This window comes from Paramisgurnus dabryanus, chromosome 1 (assembly GCF_030506205.2).
Source record: "Paramisgurnus dabryanus chromosome 1, PD_genome_1.1, whole genome shotgun sequence".
Lineage (NCBI taxonomy): Eukaryota > Metazoa > Chordata > Actinopteri > Cypriniformes > Cobitidae > Paramisgurnus > Paramisgurnus dabryanus.
This window is the reverse complement of record NC_133337.1, coordinates 54,999,298-55,019,247: the sequence shown is the minus strand read 5'-3', so window position 1 is coordinate 55,019,247 and position 19,950 is coordinate 54,999,298. Positions and strand designations below refer to the sequence as shown.

Sequence of the window (19,950 nt, the reverse complement as noted above, 5' to 3'; positions counted from 1 at the left end):
CTCTTACCAACCACTGATTGATGCTTTTCCTCGCACCGACACAGAAATCATACTATACGCAAACGACTTCCTCTGGATTTGGAAAAATAAACATCTCCAGAGCGGAAAAGGGCAGAATGCCAGGAAGGCTCCACCGGAGCTCTCGCCATGACAACATCATCACCGTAGCAGCTGTTCCGCTCCACATGCCACACATCCAGAGCACAAGAGCAAAGATTGAATGTTTACCACAGTGTGATGACACAATGCAAGTTAGTTTGTCAATATAACGCTATACAGTAAGACAGCAAGCAATTCATTGTAATATAGCAATTTTTTTATTAATTATACATGCACACAATGCAGTGTAAAAAATGCTTTAAGCGTATCTTGTTAACTGATGAAAGCAGAACAAAAAACAAGTAATGCCGTTTTTAAACCATAGTTTAACCCACCACATGCAACTTGCAAAGAGAGATGGATTTTAAGCATTATTGGTTGCAAGGTCAATTGATCAAAACTATTCAATATCAACACTATTTGCTTTCAAAACTAAGAGTTGAGCTGCACCATCTATGTTTACATTTTGTATGTATCCATAAAACAATAAAGGGTTTTTAAAGGAAAAGTGTGCCATGGCATGGTCATCAAATCATTTGTGGATGAGCCCTAGACTTGGTTTCATTCCTAAACTTGGTTTAACCTGAGACTTGAACTGAATGACACTATTAAAATCTTTTGGAGATCGTCTTACATGAATTTGCATTTATCTTTTCTTACCAGGGCAATTACTCGATCATCAATAACAGATGGATAAACATATTGTCTTAAAATTGCATATTAATCTGGAATAGAAAACTGTATCCACCAACAAAATTAACATACTTGCAAAAATGCAAAGCCTTTCACAAAACTGGCACCATAATATTAATCACACCCCAGAGACGTCTTATTTCCTGAGTGCACTTTCAATTCAGTCACCTGATCTATTAGAAAAACCACAGCGGTGTGATATATACCCACCATAAATCTCTCAATTCTCTCCTCTACAAATGTATTATGCACATGACCATGGTCAAAATCACAGCTATAGCTATTATCAGTCCTGTTACTTTTATTTCCATTTCCACTATTCAGCAGTGACACCAAATAATTTGCAACATAATTGTGATTTCCTCAAACTGAGTGACGCTTTCCTGGCCCACCTCTCTTTTGTCTGACAGCCCTCTTGTCTCTCTAATAAAGTAATGGTCCTTTCTAAAGCTGCTTTCATTAAAATCTCAGTGGTAAAATGTGAAAGGACAGAGGCACAAAATGCTAGGAACATGCGCTTAATTGGGAACGTTTTAAAATGTCAGAAAGTTCTACATCTGGCCTCCATGGTGAAAAATAATGTCAAAGTGAGCGCTTAAATGCCCATTATGTAAAATTAAGTTCTCACGTGGTGTCAAGGATCCGAGTGTTGAATGAAGGGTGAAATTATGAAGGAGAGAAACGCAGCCAACAGTCCGATCTTCCAGCACAGAGAAGTTGATCACAATCCATGGACGTTTTTGTGTAGTGTTTGGCAACCTCACTGCTGACTTCAGCGATTTAAAAAGCACGCACGCTCCTGTTCAGCTTCACAGGTTCTGTAAAAAATTGAAATGAATGTGAAGATTAGGGCTGGGTGATAAAATAGCTATAGAATTGTATTTAAAGAGACATTCCACTTTTGTTGAAAATATGCACATTTTCCAGCTCCCCTAGAGTTAAACATTTAATTCTTACTGTTTTTAATCCATTCAGCCGATCTCTGGGTCTGGTGCTAGCACTTTTAGCATAGCTAAGCACAATCCATTGAATCTGATTAGACCATTAGCATCACGCAAAAAAAACCAAAGAGTTTCGATATTTTAACTATTTAAAACTCTTCTGTACATCGTGTACTAAGACCGATGGAAAAATAAAAGTTGTGATTTTCTAGGCAGATAAATAGCAATAGCAGAGGGCTATTTTCGGGAAAAATAGGAAAAATATCGAAACTCTTTGTTTATTTTTTAGTGCGATGCTAATGGTCTAATCAGATTCAATGGATTGTGCTTAGCTATGCTAAAAGTGCTAGCACCAGACCCGGAGGTCAGCTGAATGGATTCCAAAACAGTAAGAATCAAATTTTTAACTAGGGGAGCTAGAAAATGAGCATATTTTCAAAAAATGTCCCTTTAACATACAGTATATAAATATATTTCCAAATTTAGCCAATTATATTTATGCATTTGTTCTGAAATGATTTAATAAAGTGATATTTGAGGCAAGTCGTTGAATAAGAGTAATAAACTGGAACAGTCTGAATTTGTTAAGTGGTTTATGTACCAAAGTTTTTGTTAATGAAGTGTTAAATCAGATATGCTATTAAAACATCCGTCTTAAGGTTCTTATACTCAAAAGTAAAGCAAGCAAGCAAGCAGAGATTGCAAAACTACTCTAATGACACGATGTTTAGAAATCTAATGCTGCAAGCAAAAGTGCATTCAAATCATTGCAATATTCATGACGCTTAATTTTACATAACCAGCAAATATTTTACAACATGATGACTTTACACTTAAAAAAACGAAGGTTATTTTCAGCCCAGTGATGGGTCAAAAAAGGTACGAACTAACCCTTTAGTATAATTTAACCTATTAAAATCATATCTGACCCAACAATGGGTTAAAACAACCAAGCATGGGTTAAAGGTGTAATGTGGGATTTTTAGTGGCATCTAATGGTGAGATTGCGAATTGCAACCAACCTCAATTTCGAAACGCAATGAGAAGCTATGGTAGCTGCCACACGACAAACATGTCGTCATCTAAGAAAACGTAGAGATGAAATGCGCTCTCTAGGACAGTTGGCCCGTTTAGGGCTACTGTTGAAACATGAAACATTGCAGCGACTTCCATGTAAGGGGACACGAGGTGGATAAAAACAGCTCATTTTAAGCCAAAACAATACAGTTCATTATGCAAGGTCTTTATACAGCACTGATGATATAGTTATGCATATTATACTGCATTTCTATCAAAAGATCCTTCTAAAAGTTACACGTTGCAGCTTTAAATTACAACCCAACAAGTTGTCCCTTTTTTCAACTAACGCTGAATTGAAAATTTAATTGAAAAGCTGTTTAGCTTCCTGAGTTGGGTTAAAAATTCTAAACTCATTTAAGAGATCATTTTTGTAAGGTTATTTCAATTTTAGTGAAATCATAGACCGCTTTCCTCAGCAAGCCTCAACTGCAGAGATGGCCAGAGGGAAGCTTCTATGAGCAAACGCTGTGCTGGCTGTTGATCTTGTTTCTGCGGAAAGCCGCTGGGTTTCTGTCTGATGCTGGACAGCGACCAAAACTCTATTACACTAAGTGAAAGCGACTCTTTACCTGTTGCGCTATAATACTGATTGGTGCATTATTAACCCACCATCTGGCTTATCTCATGTGAGCATTTGGAGACCTTAAGAAATGCTGAAAGCGCATACGATGACCTTTGGTCCAATCTAATAGACACTTCATAGACATCTGTGCTTAAGAGCACACACACATGCTACTGATATCACAGTCATACAGACCACTTTATTGATTTTCGAAAACTCTAGTACCTGCATGTCAGAAAAAGTCAAGAAAGGTGTGAAAAACTAAACAAAGGGAAAAACTAAATAAATATTCCTCGTATATACGAATAATTATTCTCACCAATGTGATATTTCTCTCCATTTTATTTATTATTTCATGGTCCATCCCATGATGGGATGATGACATCACAGATCAAAGTTTCTCCCTTATTCCTTGCCTTAGTGCCTGTCATCTAGACTTTAAAAGCTTAAACATCAAACATCAAACAGGAGAATTTCCCAGACTTTGAATCAGATTATCACTAAGTAGCCATGTTGACAAGAGAGTAGGGGAAGTCTCTAGATCAAAGTTTACCAATGTGGCAGACTTCATGTGGACAGATTACCTATAAAAGGCTTACTGACATAATCCTGTGACTGAGGTTAAACCTAAAGCCATGTCTAGTAAAGACCAGCAGCAGATACAAAACACTGTGTCATGGATGGTCCGCTTTTATGAAGCGAGGTGCTCGCAATAAATTTGATTCACATGAATCACACACAAAACGGTATATCTTGAATGAACTGTGAGTAACTTTGTACATAAAAAACCCAAATGATGCATAATAGTTAATTTATAATTTTGTCAGCCCATATATAAATATCAGTCTGGCCAGTAAATCAATCAACAGTTTGTCATCGTAAGGTGACCGTGCCTATCGGACAGTTCAAACAATTAAACAGTATCAGCCTATATCACACAGCTGTCCTGGCGTTACATTGCCCAAAGGTCAGAGGGCTCTGAAGTAACTTAAAACAAATATTAATTAACCACTACAAAAATAACCAAGCATGCATACCCTATGTACAAACCTTATTTAACCCGGGGGTTCTCAAACTTTTAAGTGCACACTCTGCTTTTGTAGGGTGCGGGCATCCCTTTGCGCCCCCTCACCAAAAAATTCTAAGGTTTGATTACACAGAATTTATGATAAAATTTATGTATTTTATTAAATGTCATAAAACTGAGGCCCCCCAGTTCAGGAACCACTGATTTAACCAATATACATGTGATGACACACTGCAAAGTTCTTCTTTGCAGAAGACATGAAATAATGGATGAAAAAAAGATTTTACTGTGCTTAAGAGGTTTTCCGTTTTTTATTGGCTTTGAAAACACTATAAACCTTTTGAGAAAATGAGTACCCTGATGTATGAATTTCATTCACAGTTATTGGTTCACTCACAGAGCCAGTGCGGTACAAATGGCCACAGATCTGCAACATAAAATCTGCAATGAATCATCTTTGTACTGTGAGCATTAGCAGCTTTCAGCTATTGACATTTCTGTACAGTGCAACATGTAAGGCTGTGCACACAGCTTGGGTGGGACGATTGTTCAAGATGATTGGCTAGCACACTCATCCAACAATAAACTAGTTAACCCTCTGGGGTCTAAGGGGTTTTTAGGGCCCTGGGGAAGTTTTGACATGCACTGACATTTGTGCTTATTTCTATTGAAATATTTTCTATTAATATCACAAGTATAAGTTACCTTTTAAAAAACATAGTAGCCTAATCATGGTAAAGGTACTGTTTGGCCATCATAAAGTGAACACAGGGTTTGTGTTTGGTTGGCCAGCGAGAGGTTTACTTTTGTGCAGTAAAAAGCTCAAAAGAACAACTGCCTATCGTTGTCTGGACTCCTATTTGTGTTTTTGTAATCATTATAGTAGAAACACAACCAGGGACACGCGTGATAAACTTATCAATGTTTGTTTACAGCCACCGCCATTACCTCACGTGTTGATCATGAAAGCAGTGAATGTGTGCACATGCGAGTGATCCTGTGTTTAATAAACTTGCTGTGCGGAGATATGCGCTTAGACGCAACTAAATAAGGATTGTACTGTTTGCAATCGCGTATTTTATAAGAATACCAAAAAGTGCGTCGAGTTTCCTGACTCGCGTGTTTGTGTATGTGCGTTCCCGTCGCCTCAGCTGTTTGACGGAAGACAAAGAAAACACTCGCGTCTGGAGATACTGACACACATCCGCAAGTAAATAAGGATTTATATGTCGGACATCGATCCCGTCACACTGACGAAGCACACACACTCGCGTCTGTCTGGAGATTTAGGCGCGAGTAAACAAGTATGTGATGTGTGCAATCGCATCTTTTATAATGATACCACAAAGCGCTTCAAATATGAGGCATTGTGTGTTTGTGTGTGCGTTTGGACGTCGATCGAGTCACACTCACGTCTGGAGATAACTTTAGTTACAGTCACGAGTAAACAAGTAGATGTCATGTTTCCAGCACTCGGATTAAAACTCAACACAGCAGTGAATGGCTGGCTGCAGAGACGGAATGTCCATTGACTGTGGGGTTGACTAATGAATATGGATGATCTCTGCTCTTTTCTTCAATGGAGCGGGGCGTGGCTCATTATAGATAATGAAGCAACAGAAGAAAGACGGTACATCTCTCTCTTCTAATACAGTTAACAACGAATTACAATATTTGTTTTCGATTTCACTTACATCTTCCAAAAGCAGACATTCCAAGCATTATGTAGACATTTATCTTTTGTTTATATGACAAATATTCGTTAAGTTACAGTTAATTTTTCTGACGTGTTTCTGAAAGGACTTCACTGAGGGAGAGAGAACAAAACGCGCATCATGTTTATTTTCTTAATTTTGCGAAAAGCACAACATGCTGTTTTTATTGGGAGTGGACAGAAAAAAACTAGACAATTTAACTTTTTAAATGATGTATAAATCATATCTGTATGTCAAAAATCAGCAGAGTTATCTAAGTCTCTTTGGGGAGTGATCGAAAAATAAAGAGTTTGCGGCGCCTGCGCCGCAGCCGACCCCAGAGTGTTAAAGTTGACTAGTTGACTTTTCCACATTTTTTCACTGAATTGTCACCAAGTGGTTAAAGATTCCACAAATATATACATGAGTAGATCAAATCAACCTGACTACAAAAAGCTACACCACCCATGGTTACGTTACAGCAAGTAAAAAATTAGAGATGCGCCGATATATAGTATTGGCTGATATATCAATCAATAGAGAACAGGAAATTAATGTGTATATAGAAAATGTAAAGAAACATCACATAGTTAAATGTTCAATATTGTTGGCCATTTTTTGAATTAATAACATTCAAATATAATTTTCAGAGTTCAGTTAATGCAAGTTAATATATACTACCAAAGGTAGATATCAGTAGGGCTGTTCCGAATACCATTTTTTGAGCTTCGAAGCTCTAGTAGAAATAAAATCGAATATTCGAAGCTTCGGAAGGAGGGGCTGAACATATTTTTTCTCTTTAATAAAGGCAGGAATCTGTGTGTGTGTGTATGTGTGTGTCTGTCTATCCACAGTTTTATTATGTGGCGGATGTGTTGCTGCGAACTCAAGGGAGTGTAGTGCATTTTTTTCGTGCAATATGGACATGTGACACTTCTAGAATTAATAAACTTTAAAAATACTACAGAACAGCACAAGCCGGAAGCGGCGTGCCTGTCATGCGTCATGCGAGAACAGCATTAGTGAAACAAAACACAAGACCAATACTTTTAATAAGGTAGCCTATTTTCTAACAACATTTGTCTAACAAACAAACATTCCCGTATCAGAAATTAGCAGCACAGTAATTACTGACAACGTAGGGTAGGCTATTTAAATAAAACAACGAAAATAAATGAACGAAGTTCAACAAACTGTAATAAAACGGTAGCATACTTTCAAAATCAAGTTTATTTATTATAACACTTACACCATCCAATATGTTTTTTTCATCAGAACAATAATGAAGATATTTTGCAGAAACCCCAGTGCTCCGTCATGCAAGTCAACCGATCCGCACACTTTAAGAGCTAAAGCATATATATCCAATACAAAAGTAATCCCCCATATCTCCGTGTGACATATTGACATCTTGTGAAGCAAATCAATCAGTTTTTGCAAGAAACTGAACGTTATTTACAACACTATTAGCGTGAATGCCAAAGCAGGAAGCGCGCTTTCCGTTCGAGGCGATCTCTTCTTCTACTGGTGGAGTTTGATGGCTGTTGGCTATGGATGTTGGTCTCTCTGCGCCACCTACAGAGCGGGAGTGTGAAGCGCACTTCCTGCTTGGCAAAAGCTCTGCATTAACGCTGAAAAATATTTATATATATATATTCGAATCTCAAAACTGAAAATCGAATGTCAACCCACCGAACGAATATTCGAATATTCGAATTTTCTGGTCCAGCCCTAGATATCAGTCTGAATAATCGTCTCTCGAAAATTTTATATCAGTGCATCTAAAGTCGAAATAATACCCTAAGGTAAAATTGCACATATCAGGGCTCCAGACTGCCACCAAAATTTGAGAGTGTGCCACTGAATTTTACATCCAGTCGCAAATGTGCGACCAGTAAATTTGACCTTTTTTTCTGATGTGACAGTGAATTTGAAACAGCACATTGTAATTTCTGCATCTATCATCAAAGTATGTATTAGTAATACAGTAGAAATTTGTAGAAATGTGATTATTTGGTTAGCATGTTGATTTACGGTGTGTGCCCCTAAATTTTTTGGTTGCGCCCCTAAAATTTTCAGTTGGGGGCCACTGTGCTCCTAGTGAAAAAAGTTAGTCTGAAGCCCTGCATATGTTTAAAGAGCACCTATTGTATTGCTAAAAACAACATTATTTTGTGTATTTGGTAAAATTTGCATGGTTTATGGTTAAAAAAAACATTATTTTCCACATACCGTACATTTTTTTGCTCCAGATTTCACTCTCTTCCTGAAACACACAGATTTGAAAAGCTCTGTGTCCCTGATTGGCCAGCTAATCTGTACATTGTGATTTGCCTGAATACCTCTGACATCAGCCAGAAATGTGATGCTCATACCATGTTTGAAAGATTCGGTCACAATGCAATGCTAACAGGAGTTAACTTACAGGCTGTGAGTCAGAAACGGGAGGAATTATGATAATGTCGGTCTTCTCTACATCACCAATCCCAGGAGGTAAACTGTTGTCTACAATCCATGTGTTTGTTGTAGTCCAAGAAAAGAGATTTACATTGGAGATGATAACTCACGTCATCGTTTACTTTGGGGTTTGTACTAGTGCTGCACAATTAATCGCATCGCAATCGCGATGTCAGCCTGTGCGATTATATGACAGCAAAATGTTGCAATTATATTAAATAAATAAATGTGTGGACTTGTTAACACAAACTTTCTGATAACAGTTTGTTGATTTTTCTTGCTGTTTAAAAAAAGAAAGAAAAATGAACAAAAAAGGCAGTGCACGTGTGGCATGCACGTGTGTTGCGTGCGTTGTTACTTGTGTGTGCGCAGCACGGAAATAACAGAGCGAAGATGGATGCAGAGGAGATTGACAGTGATCTGGTAGCTGAAAAAAAAACTCTACGTCTGTTGTATGGCGGTATTTTGGATTTAGGATTACTGACACTGAGCAGTTACTACATCACGTGGCAATACCAAAACATTTCTAGTTTTACAAATACACATTTTAGCATTATCCCTAAACTGTGTGTGGATTTTCCTTAAAACCCATCAAGTTGACTCATGATACCATTTATTATAATCGCAATCGCACATCGCAATATTAGCATCAATAACCGCAATGGGAAAAATTTCCCAAATCGTGCAGCCCTAGTTTGTACCTTTTGCTTATTGTTAACATGTACTAAAACACACTTACACATGAAAAGAAATGTAAAAACGTGAATCAGACAATAGGTGCTCTTAAATAGTCAGACTTCTGTCAGAAAAATTGCACAAAATATGTAGCTCTGCGTAACGGACATATTGTCCTTTATACATTTCCACCTAGATTTCATCCATTTCCATTAAGAAAGGTTACAATTTCCAGAGACTAAATCTGATGGCATTTAAACCTGCTGATGTTCTTGTCTGGCTAGGAAAGGTCATCTCTGGCGACTGATTAAGACAGAGCTTGGATGACAGACGTCACATGAACAGATGAGAGACGAGGAACATTAAGGTAGACCACCCGTATGACAAAGAGCAAAGCTGAAACTGAAGACCCGAGCCGAAACGATATCTTGTGAACTTTCGCTTTTTGATCTTGTCGCTGCATATCAAGTGTTACTGTATATCTCTGAGAACGCATATACTGTGGCACGGTGTCAATGTACAATGAATCAATAAACGGTATAGTGAATGACAGTAAAGATCTCCAGCATGTTAAGGAAGGACATTTGCATCTCAATAATCCCACAGCAGCAGTGTCTTCAATCGAGGATCTGTAAAGCTACAATAGGGAATCCATGTAGATCATATAGGAAGTTTTTTTTAATATCATAATATTTAACTTTTTAAAATTATGTTAATGAATGATCTGCATTATTAACTGATCAATGCATTATTTAATATTCAAAGTCAGAAAAAAAGTTTAGGATCACTTTGCTAAAAGTAATCTCAACATCTTAAGCTGTATGCTACAATTAGTTTTGCAGACAAAAATATAATTGTGCCGAACATATGATACAAAAATATGGTTCATTGGAAAACAAAAACATTATTAGACATTTGACCCTTTTTGATAATTTTTTTCTGGCAGTGTAGCTGATGATTTTTTTCCCAAAAAAAATCTCATGGTTGGCTTAGAGTCTAGGGGGCCGTTTACACTTGGTATTAAGATGTGTTTTCATCGATTGGATCACAAGTGGACGAGATTACGTTTACACCTGGTATTTAAATCCGTCTCTTTTGTCCACTTTCGATCGCTTCTGTCCTGAATACTGTGAGGGGGTGGTCTGTGAGACGGTGGGCGAGTCTCCTTGCTGTCATTCAAACTCGAGTGGGAGTAATTATGAGTTTATATGGACGCAAACTAATATTATGTCGGAGTCCACTGCTTGTTTAGCAAGTAAACATGCTGCACAGAGTTTTGTACGTGTGTATGTAAGAGCTTTCTCTGAATTTTCGGCCCAATTGATGAAATAGGATTGCGCAACTTTCACACGCTTTCAAAACGAAACTATGGAGATCAGCCGCTTTAGTTGTATCAATGAAAGGCTAAAAATAGTGTTCTATTGTTCACCGTATGTTCACGCCAGAAGTCAAAAAAAGACATAAAACTTGTGTTTATTACCTCAGATTAGATAAATGGGCGGAGAGAAGGCGGTCGCGTGTGGCTGTTCGAACACATTCAACCACATGTGCGTTCGGCAAATCCAAAGCGATCCGATCAAAAGTGTTTTCGACTACCTCTGGATGTGGTTTCGACTATCTCTGGATGTGGTTTCGACTACCTCTGGATGTGGTTGAAAGTGGTCGAAAGTGGACGAGCTCAAAACGTTTAAGTGTAAACAGCCTCTAGGTGAAGTGTATTGGTTCTGTAATGGTTGAAAATATCAGAAGATTAAAAAGCAATGATAAAAGCAGATGTTTAGAAGCATTTAGGGGACCAATATTGCATTTTTTTATAGTTACCTACTGTATGTGGCAAGTAGGGCTGGACCAGAAAATTCGAATATTCGAATATTCGTTCGGTGGGTTGACATTCGATTTTCAGTTTTGAGATTCGAATATATATATATATATATATATAAATATTTTTCAGCGTTAATGCAGAGCTTTTGCCAAGCAGGAAGTGCGCTTCACACTCCCGTTCTGTAGGTGGCGCAGAGAGACCAACATCCATAGCCAACAGCCATCAAACTCCACCAGTAGAAGAAGAGATCGCCTCGAACGGAAAGCGCGCTTCCTGCTTTGGCATTCACGCTAATAGTGTTGTAAATAACGTTCAGTTTCTTGCAAAAACTGATTGATTTGCTTCACAAGACGTCAATATGTCACACGGAGATATGGGGGATTACTTTTGTATTGGATATATATGCTTTAGCTCTTAAAGTGTGCGGATCGGTTGACTTGCATGACGGAGCACTGGGGTTTCTGCAAAATATCTTCATTATTGTTCTGATGAAAAAAACATATTGGATGGTGTTATAATAAATAAACTTGATTTTGAAAGTATGCTACCGTTTTATTACAGTTTGTTGAACTTCGTTCATTTATTTTCGTTGTTTTATTTAAATAGCCTACCCTACGTTGTCAGTAATTACTGTGCTGCTAATTTCTGATACGGGAATGTTTGTTTGTTAGACAAATGTTGTTAGAAAATAGGCTACCTTATTAAAAGTATTGGTCTTGTGTTTTGTTTCACTAATGCTGTTCTCGCATGACGCATGACAGGCACGCCGCTTCCGGCTTGCGCTGTTCTGTAGTATTTTTAAAGTTTATTAATTCTAGAAGTGTCACATGTCCATATTGCACGAAAAAAATGCAATACACTCCCTTGAGTTCGCAGCAACACATCCGCCACATAATAAAACTGTGGATAGACAGACACACACACACACACACACACACACACACACACACACACACACACACACACACACACAGATTCCTGCCTTTATTAAAGAGAAAAAATATGTTCAGCCCCTCCTTCCGAAGCTTCGAATATTCGATTTTATTTCTACTAGAGCTTCGAAGCTCAAAATATGGTATTCGGAACAGCCCTAGTGGCAAGGTGAACGAGGTTCTCAATTACAGTCACTTCATAAGGTACGACCTATATGTGTATCAAGTTAAACCATATAGGTCACATGAATGCATTCTTGATCCCGCAACACTGACACAAGACACCATTATTGGAACCTCATCCATGTCTTTTTCATCGCAAAGTGCTACAGTGACGTTTCCATATAAAGCAAAAGGCACTGACACATTAGTCAGTTCATGTCTGGCACAGGTTCTCCAACACCTTATCTAATAGCCCTACCATGTGAATGATGAAGTCTTGTAGTGTGTTAAAACCTATAAGCTATATGAATGAGAATTACAGCTGCTATACAAGTCAAAAGTCCAATTTGCTAAAACAATTCATTGTTCTCTGAGATGAAACAAATAGTTTTTAACACGGATTAGTAATTGCACACACTAACAGGTTCAATTTGCTTCAGAATAAGCAAATAAGCAGAATAAGCAAAAGTGCATTTCTTGTTACAAGTATCGTCTCCAAGGCTATCGCTAGTGTTCTTTGCAGCGATGCCACAGAAGAACCATTTTTGGTTCATCAAAGAACATTAAAGGTGGAGTTGCACGATTTCTGAAAAACGCTTTGGAAAAGGGAGTCGGGCCGAGTACCAAAACACACTTGTAGCCAATCAGCAGTAAGGGACGTGTCTACTAAACAAAATCGTTGCCTGGGTTGCATATGTGTGAGGCGGGTCTATCAAAAGAAGGTCCAGATTCTATTGGGGTGGGGGCGTGTTTGTTTAGGTGATTTCAAATGTCAACATTGACTTTCAGAGATCATGCACCCCGCCTTTAAGGTCAAAGTTCTTATAAGAACCATTTTGTTATTACATTTTTATAGCCTGTAGAGCCTTTTTCCACTTTTCTTGTGGATTCCTATAGCAACACACTGTATTAATGTCTTTTTTTTTTCGTTTTATTACATGATTATACATGACAAAAGTCATTTATTTAAATGAATTAACCAAATACAATACCTAACTAAATTTTTCTCCTGAGGTTGCGACTTCCCTTTACAAGTATATGCAATGGTTTTACTACAGTTAAAAGCAAAAAAAATTATAATTAAACCATACACTGTAGTTTTGCCACTAATAATCAATACGGCAAAGAAACATTGTTACCAAAAAAACATTTTTGTAAGGGTTCTCATGTTATATTTTCTAAGTAGTATTTTAGTAATTATGATATTTACGACATGCCAAGAAAGCACCTTTTGGTGCATGTCAGCCAAAACACAGCAATGTATTCTGGCTGCTTTGGTCCACCTGCTAATGCATGGCCATACATCTGATTCCTATATTAATAACTATCTGCATTGTATTTATTGCATTGATAATAGAATGCATCTGGAGATGCTGGCTAGAAGAAAGCTGGCTTAACTGCGGAAAGAAAGCCATCAGAGTGTTTCCTCCAACATGATCCCTAATTCACACGGCTTAAAAATCACAGTCAATGCTGCATTATGCTAAGATGCAACAGAAGAGTTCACGTGCAGCCTGATCCCTAAAACTCCAGCTGATAGCCTACTGTCTAAAGTGTGAAAGCGGCCAGTGAAAGCTGAATTGCAGAGATTTTAGCCTTGGTAAGCTTACAATTTTTGGACAACCTACAGTCAATTTACTAAGTTTAAGATGAATGATCTGCACAAAACTGGAAAAGACTTTGTGTGTGAGAATGAAAAGAGACTGTACAATTATGTTTGATGTTACATAAATTCAAAAGAAGAAGCCTGAGTTTTAATAACACAGAAAACTACATGCACATCACAAAAACATACCAGCCATCAACAGCATGCAGATTCACAAGCTGTCCACAAACATCAATAAATATCTGTGCTGTTTAGCAATTGACACAACAGGTTGTTCTGTAAATGTCCTATTGACAGATGAGCACATGCTGTAAACTATCAGAAGCTTTATGACTGTTGTAGAACGTGTGTCCCCTGGACAGGCAGACTCCTTGAGTAAGACCAAATGCAAAATCTCAAAGCAAATTATACAACATTACTTTGTATTGCACAATAGAACAGAACAATGCAATACATTGTAAAACAATGGAAGAAAAAACAAAAGGAGGGACAGACACTGTGTTAAATTAAGCAAAGCCAAGAGGGACAATTTCACAGTGATTTTACCATGGTAAAAGGTGTTATGAAGCACAATGCGGACATATAATCAAAGACAATCAATGTTTAATAAATAGTTATTATTTAACTACAATAAACAAAACTATCAATTTCTGAAATATAATTCAGCCTAGCCATAAGCTGTTAAAGGTTGCCAAGCAACATTGCATCTTGGCATATTAATATGATGCTTACAGTCTTCCTGTAGCTTAATTGGTAGAGCGCTGCATTCACAATGCAAAGGTCCTGAGTTCACTTCCCAGTGAACAAGCGTTAAAATAAAAAGACATACTTTGATAAAAGCATCTGCAAATGCAGTAATGTAAATACATAATGTTTACATTTATCTGCATTTAACTACGGCTTCAAACCCATTCTCATACCTTTCCGACAGTTTTATGCTACGTGTTAATTTCTGATTGATCGAATCGCCTCAAGATAAAATATAAAACCTATAGAGAACGCTTTCACACACTGAGAGAAAAACCACCTCACTGATGTAGAGATTGATCTTCTCGGTTACAAGCCAAAATGAGGCCCAGCCTGCATGCCAAGTCAAACAGCCCTCCCGTCTCCACTCGATGCAGCAGTCAGAGGGAAAGGCTGCTAGCATTTGACACCTTTTTCATTTTCAGATAAAGCATTGCGTCTCGGAAGTATGAGCTATTTTTCTCCATTTACTTCTACCACTTGTTACAGATGAGTTACTCTCTTGTCTTTTCTGGCGGGTTCATCAAATTGTGTCTTCCTTGTGTGCTATCATTCACATTCGCGTGTATTATTTCTACATTCCTTTAAGGAGCCCATTTCTAACCTTCAATAAAGTATCATGAGCAACATCGTTTGATACCATGGCTGGAATGAGGTCACATTTAATATTGGTACAGTGCGTCTTTTGATGGCAGTGTCTTTCGAGGCAAAATCGTTCAGGTCTGATGACCACAGGAAGGCAATAATGTGAAGCTCAGGGCAATTATTAAGCAAGCTTTACATCAACATCATTCATGAAACAATCTGACTCCTTTTGTCTTATCAAATACAGGTTTCAACCTAAGCTAGGTCAATAGCAGTTGGTCACAATGCGTGACAAACTGCCGCATACCTCAGCCAGGTGGGAAAATGCACTTCATAATGCACATGACTTCATTGAAAATGCCACAAACACAGTTAAACATGGTTGTAACTCCTCTTTTTGAAAGTCCCCACCTGCGTTTAAAAAAAAAAGTTGCCAGTCAGCGCTAGCATTTTTTATGATTTTCACAAAAGTTTAATGCTGTTTTTTTTTTTACAAAAATGACGAATGAAATTTATTGACTGTGTGGATTCATTTTTATGGATGGATGAGTTTAAAAATGGGGCACCATCTAAAGCCATTATAAAGATGAGAAGAGCCAGAATATTCTTTATTATATCTCTGACTGTGTATTAGGGGTGGTCGATATTTCGATATTCAAACTATATCGATACATTTTTTAAACTCGAAATGGATTATGACATATCGTATATATCGATATAATGTTTATATTAAATTCTGATTTCGCCACTTTGCCTTCTCTGTGTGCTGTGCTCGCCCCCGCCTCCTTGCTTTTGTTCCCCCTCCCCTCGCGTGATATCTCATTTAACATGGCAGCGCCCGTCACGGAATCAACACTGGCCACCACGAATAGATCTTCCATGATTCCCATTTACATGTATATATTACTGTTTAAAACTGCTTAAATTCATTGTTGCGAGCGTTCAGCGCGCCCCTCTCTCTCGTGCGCGTTGTGTGAAGCGCTTTGACAGCGCGCGCGTCTCTCGTGACAGTGAAAAGGTGGCAGTGCTTTAATGTCCGTTTCTCCGTATACTTTCTTTTTCGCGTAAATGTCATCAGTCACGGATGTTACTGACAGAGAAGACGACTTATTTAGTTTATCACGACTAAACAAAGGTTAGCAGTGGTGCTTCACACACACACACACACTTTTCTTGATGTGAGAGCTATCTCTCTCCCTATGATGCGGTGTGCAAGTGCACGTGTTCTGTAGTTTTCTGTGTAATAACAACAACAGTGTTTTCCCTCATATATAAACCCTCTCCTATTTAACCCATAACCTAAAACGCCTAAAACCTATGTTATTCCAGGATAAATCCCCTTATCTCCTGAGGGTTTTCAGAAAAATACTAAGAATTATCAATGTCTATCAAAAAACTTAATATCTGAAGTGGAGTTGTTTTATTTTTGAATAAAAAGAAGACAATATGTATTTTCTTATTTTATATTTAAAGTGTAATTTTTGTATATATTTTTTTAAATGTTGCAGAAGCACTTTGTTCCTACGTGAACTACCTCTTTGCACTTAAATAAAAAAAGCCCTTGTGGATTTTGAAATATTTGTTTTGCAGTAGTTTTTTGGGGAGAGTTTTTTCCACGCAAAGCTTTAGAGATATATATTGGCTATCGAGATATAGCAAAATATATCGAGATATAATTTTCACTCCAAATCGCCCAGCCCTACTGTGTATATACATCCTGTATGGCCTGACAGTGAGTACAATATGGGCGAATTTCCATTTCATTATTTCTTTAAATCTTAATAATGAACGCAACTTAAAAACTAGTTGCTTATGTTTTTACTCTTAACTACTCTAATGTAATGCTACTTTAACTGCTCATCCGAGTTGAAGACGTTAGCAATGAAAAACAAACTGACTTGTTTTTCGACTTATCTTTCTTCACTGTAGTAGATCCTATTAGTTCTGTGGTCTACTGGCAACCTACAGGGGACATCAGGGATCTACAACTAGGGATGCACGATAGGAGAAAATTTGACAGATAGCGATAACCGATAATTAAGTCCTCCTAATGGCTGATTCCGATATCGATAACCAATAAGGTCATATTTTTATGCTATAATATTCATAATAACTGTTTCATCAAACCACTGAGCCGTTAAGCTAAGCATACTGACCGGACTAACATCAGATATCCAAATGTCTGTGGTGAAACTTGTGTTGTCCATTGTTGTCAAAATTATGAATGTGTGTGGCAACAAAATTGTACAAGGCAGGGATGAAAACTCGGATCCTCTACCATGGAAAAAGGTTGGTCTTTGAGGACAATAAATTTGATCACTTTGTCGTTTATAGCTTTAGCCTTTTTTGCTATTTGGAAAACTTACCATTCTTAAATACTTGCTGAATGGGTACATCGACATTCCGTGTTTTCACCACAAGCGTGAGCAGCACGTAAGCGGTGCGTGTTTTTATAAATTATATGTCCGATAAATATTGTGCATCCCTATCTACAACCTTTTTGTGAGCAAGGGCTACCACAATAGATAAAACAATTCTGGAGGGCTACTTTTTTATATCTGTTCAAAACTTTTTAGTTTTACTTGTTGATTTTAGTTTATTTTACTCGCTTTTATTTTAAAATGTTAACATACATAAAAGAAGCAAAGCTCATATAAAAAACTGCAATAAATAGATATAAAAATTGAGGCTATTAATGTTGGAGACCACTGGGCTACATTATAATTCAGAGAGAGCATGCAGTTTAACAGCAGCAATTTAAGGAACAAAACAGACTGCACCTGTATTTTTATTGCCAATACTAATTTAGCCAAAAGCACACCTTATTGTCAGCATTAAAGCATTGTGGTAACAATAATTCAGTCCTGTATTTAAACGTTTTGTCACTGAAACTTTTATGTGTTTGTGAAGTACAAATGCACACAAAAAAGGACACCCATGACGTGATTTGGGTTTACAACATCCAAGTTCACATCAAATATTTAAAAAGGAAATATAAAGGGGCTTTAAGTTTAATGACCAACACTGAATTTTTGATCCACGGAAGGGCCCTTAAGGGAAACTTTAGAAATGTGAGACAAAGGAAACAATGGGCAATGTGTGCAACCTTCTACATTCACAGCCAACTAATCATAAAACTCTATATATTTGGCTTCTGCTCATTCAGATTTGATAGCTGACAGATGTTGAGACATTATCAAAGCTGAGCTGGCAACTTTAAACTTCCAGATGGTTTACTGGCAAAGGTTTACATTTCCAAAGCATACAAATCTAGCCTATATAATCTGAGCGCATCTGTGCATCCCCATGCATTTGTGTGTGTATAGGGCTGTTTTAACCCCACACTTGCATTTATTAAGCAAAATTTTAAATGCATTTGTTAATGCCTAGTGGCATTCGAAAACAAGCCTCTGTGAAGTAATACATCTAAATCTAACACGCTTTCATAACACTGAATCTCACAGCCTTCGAGTTGTTACTTGACTACGGTGGTAAACAACCAACGATGCAACAGCAATAATGCAAACCCACTACACTTCTGACCAGTAAGTGCAATGTGAAGGGGGGTTGAAATCAAACTCTGGTTTGGACGAAGCAGCCACCAAACCAAGTGTGAGAACTGCCTAATTGTGTGTTTATGACCCTACTGTGTTATGCGGGTGGCTCAGCTCATTTCTCACTGAACCGCTTGGCAGGTCTCCCTTCACAGCTGCTTCAGGTTTCACTAGTTCAGGGTTATCCAACAAAAGGTCTCCATGCCAGGCCCTCTCACTCCTCCTCTCTATAACCATGAATCACACGGTCAACTCCAACGCAACAGTTCAGGCCTTAATCAGATCACTGCCATGCCTATGGATTACACCTGACTGAAAATTCACAGACTCGCGTTCATTCACTCTACAATCAGCTTCTTGTGAACTCTGATTAACTTTTAAAGAGCACCTATTGTCCGATTCACTTCCTTTGGTGTGTAAGTGTGTGTTAGTACATGTTAATGATATGCAAAAGGTACAAACCCCAACGTAAACGATGACGCAAGTTATCGTCTCCAACGTTAATCTCTTTTCTTGGACTACAACAAACACACGGATTGTAGGCAACAGTTTACTTCCTGGGATTGGTGATGTAGAGAAGACCGACATTATCATAATTCCTCCCGCTTCGGACTCACAGCCTGTAAGTGGCAATTGCATTGTGACCAAATCTTTCAAACATAGTAAGGAGCGTCACATTTCCAGCTCATGTCAGAGGTATTCAGACCAATCACAACCTACAGATTAGCTAGCCAATCAGGGACACAGAGCTTTTCAAATGTATGCGTTTCAGGGTTTCCGGCAGAAAATTTGTTAGTTAAGGTGGTAAGGTTGTGCAGGTGGGGCTGGGGGCATGTCAATCAAAGGGTACGCGTCATGATGAAAATATTTTTTTAAACACTCAAATAAAACAAAATTTTGAAGAAACTATGACAGAAAATGAACACATACTAGATTATTAATGAATTAAATGTTTTATCAACTGGCTAGTTATCCTCCACCATGTCTTTCTCTCATTTCGGCCATGTGGTGCGCTTGCCCGTTCGCAGTGTGAAGCGCGTCCACGCTATTCTCCTAGATGCACTTGACGGCCTTTTGTGCAGCGAAATTTTTTTTTGGAAGACCTAGTTAAGGTGGTAGGGTTTCCCAGCTAAGGTGGGCCGCCCGAACTGAAAAGTGCTGCGGGAAACCCTGCGTTTCTGGAAGACAGTGATATCTAGTAGAGTTACAAAAATGTACTGTATGTGGAAATAATTTGTTTAAACCATAAATCACCCAAACACGTAAGCAGGTGCACTTTAAATCTTTTTTTATTTAATTTGAGAAATGATGCTT

General features: G+C 37.9%; 1 protein-coding gene across 3 annotated transcripts in view; it reads right to left on the bottom strand.

The window, feature by feature from the left end:
* The window catches only part of thrab (thyroid hormone receptor alpha b), a 162,531-nt gene that overhangs the window by 133,603 nt on the left and 8,978 nt on the right, over positions 1–19,950 (bottom strand). For 2 of the 3 annotated variants that reach the window (XM_065242383.1, XM_065242379.1), the window contains exon 2: positions 1,421–1,610. The exons of the other annotated variant lie outside the window; for it this stretch is intronic. The gene's annotated coding sequence lies outside the window, so the exon portion shown is untranslated. The remainder of the gene's footprint in view (positions 1–1,420; positions 1,611–19,950) is intronic. 3 annotated transcript variants of the gene reach the window in all.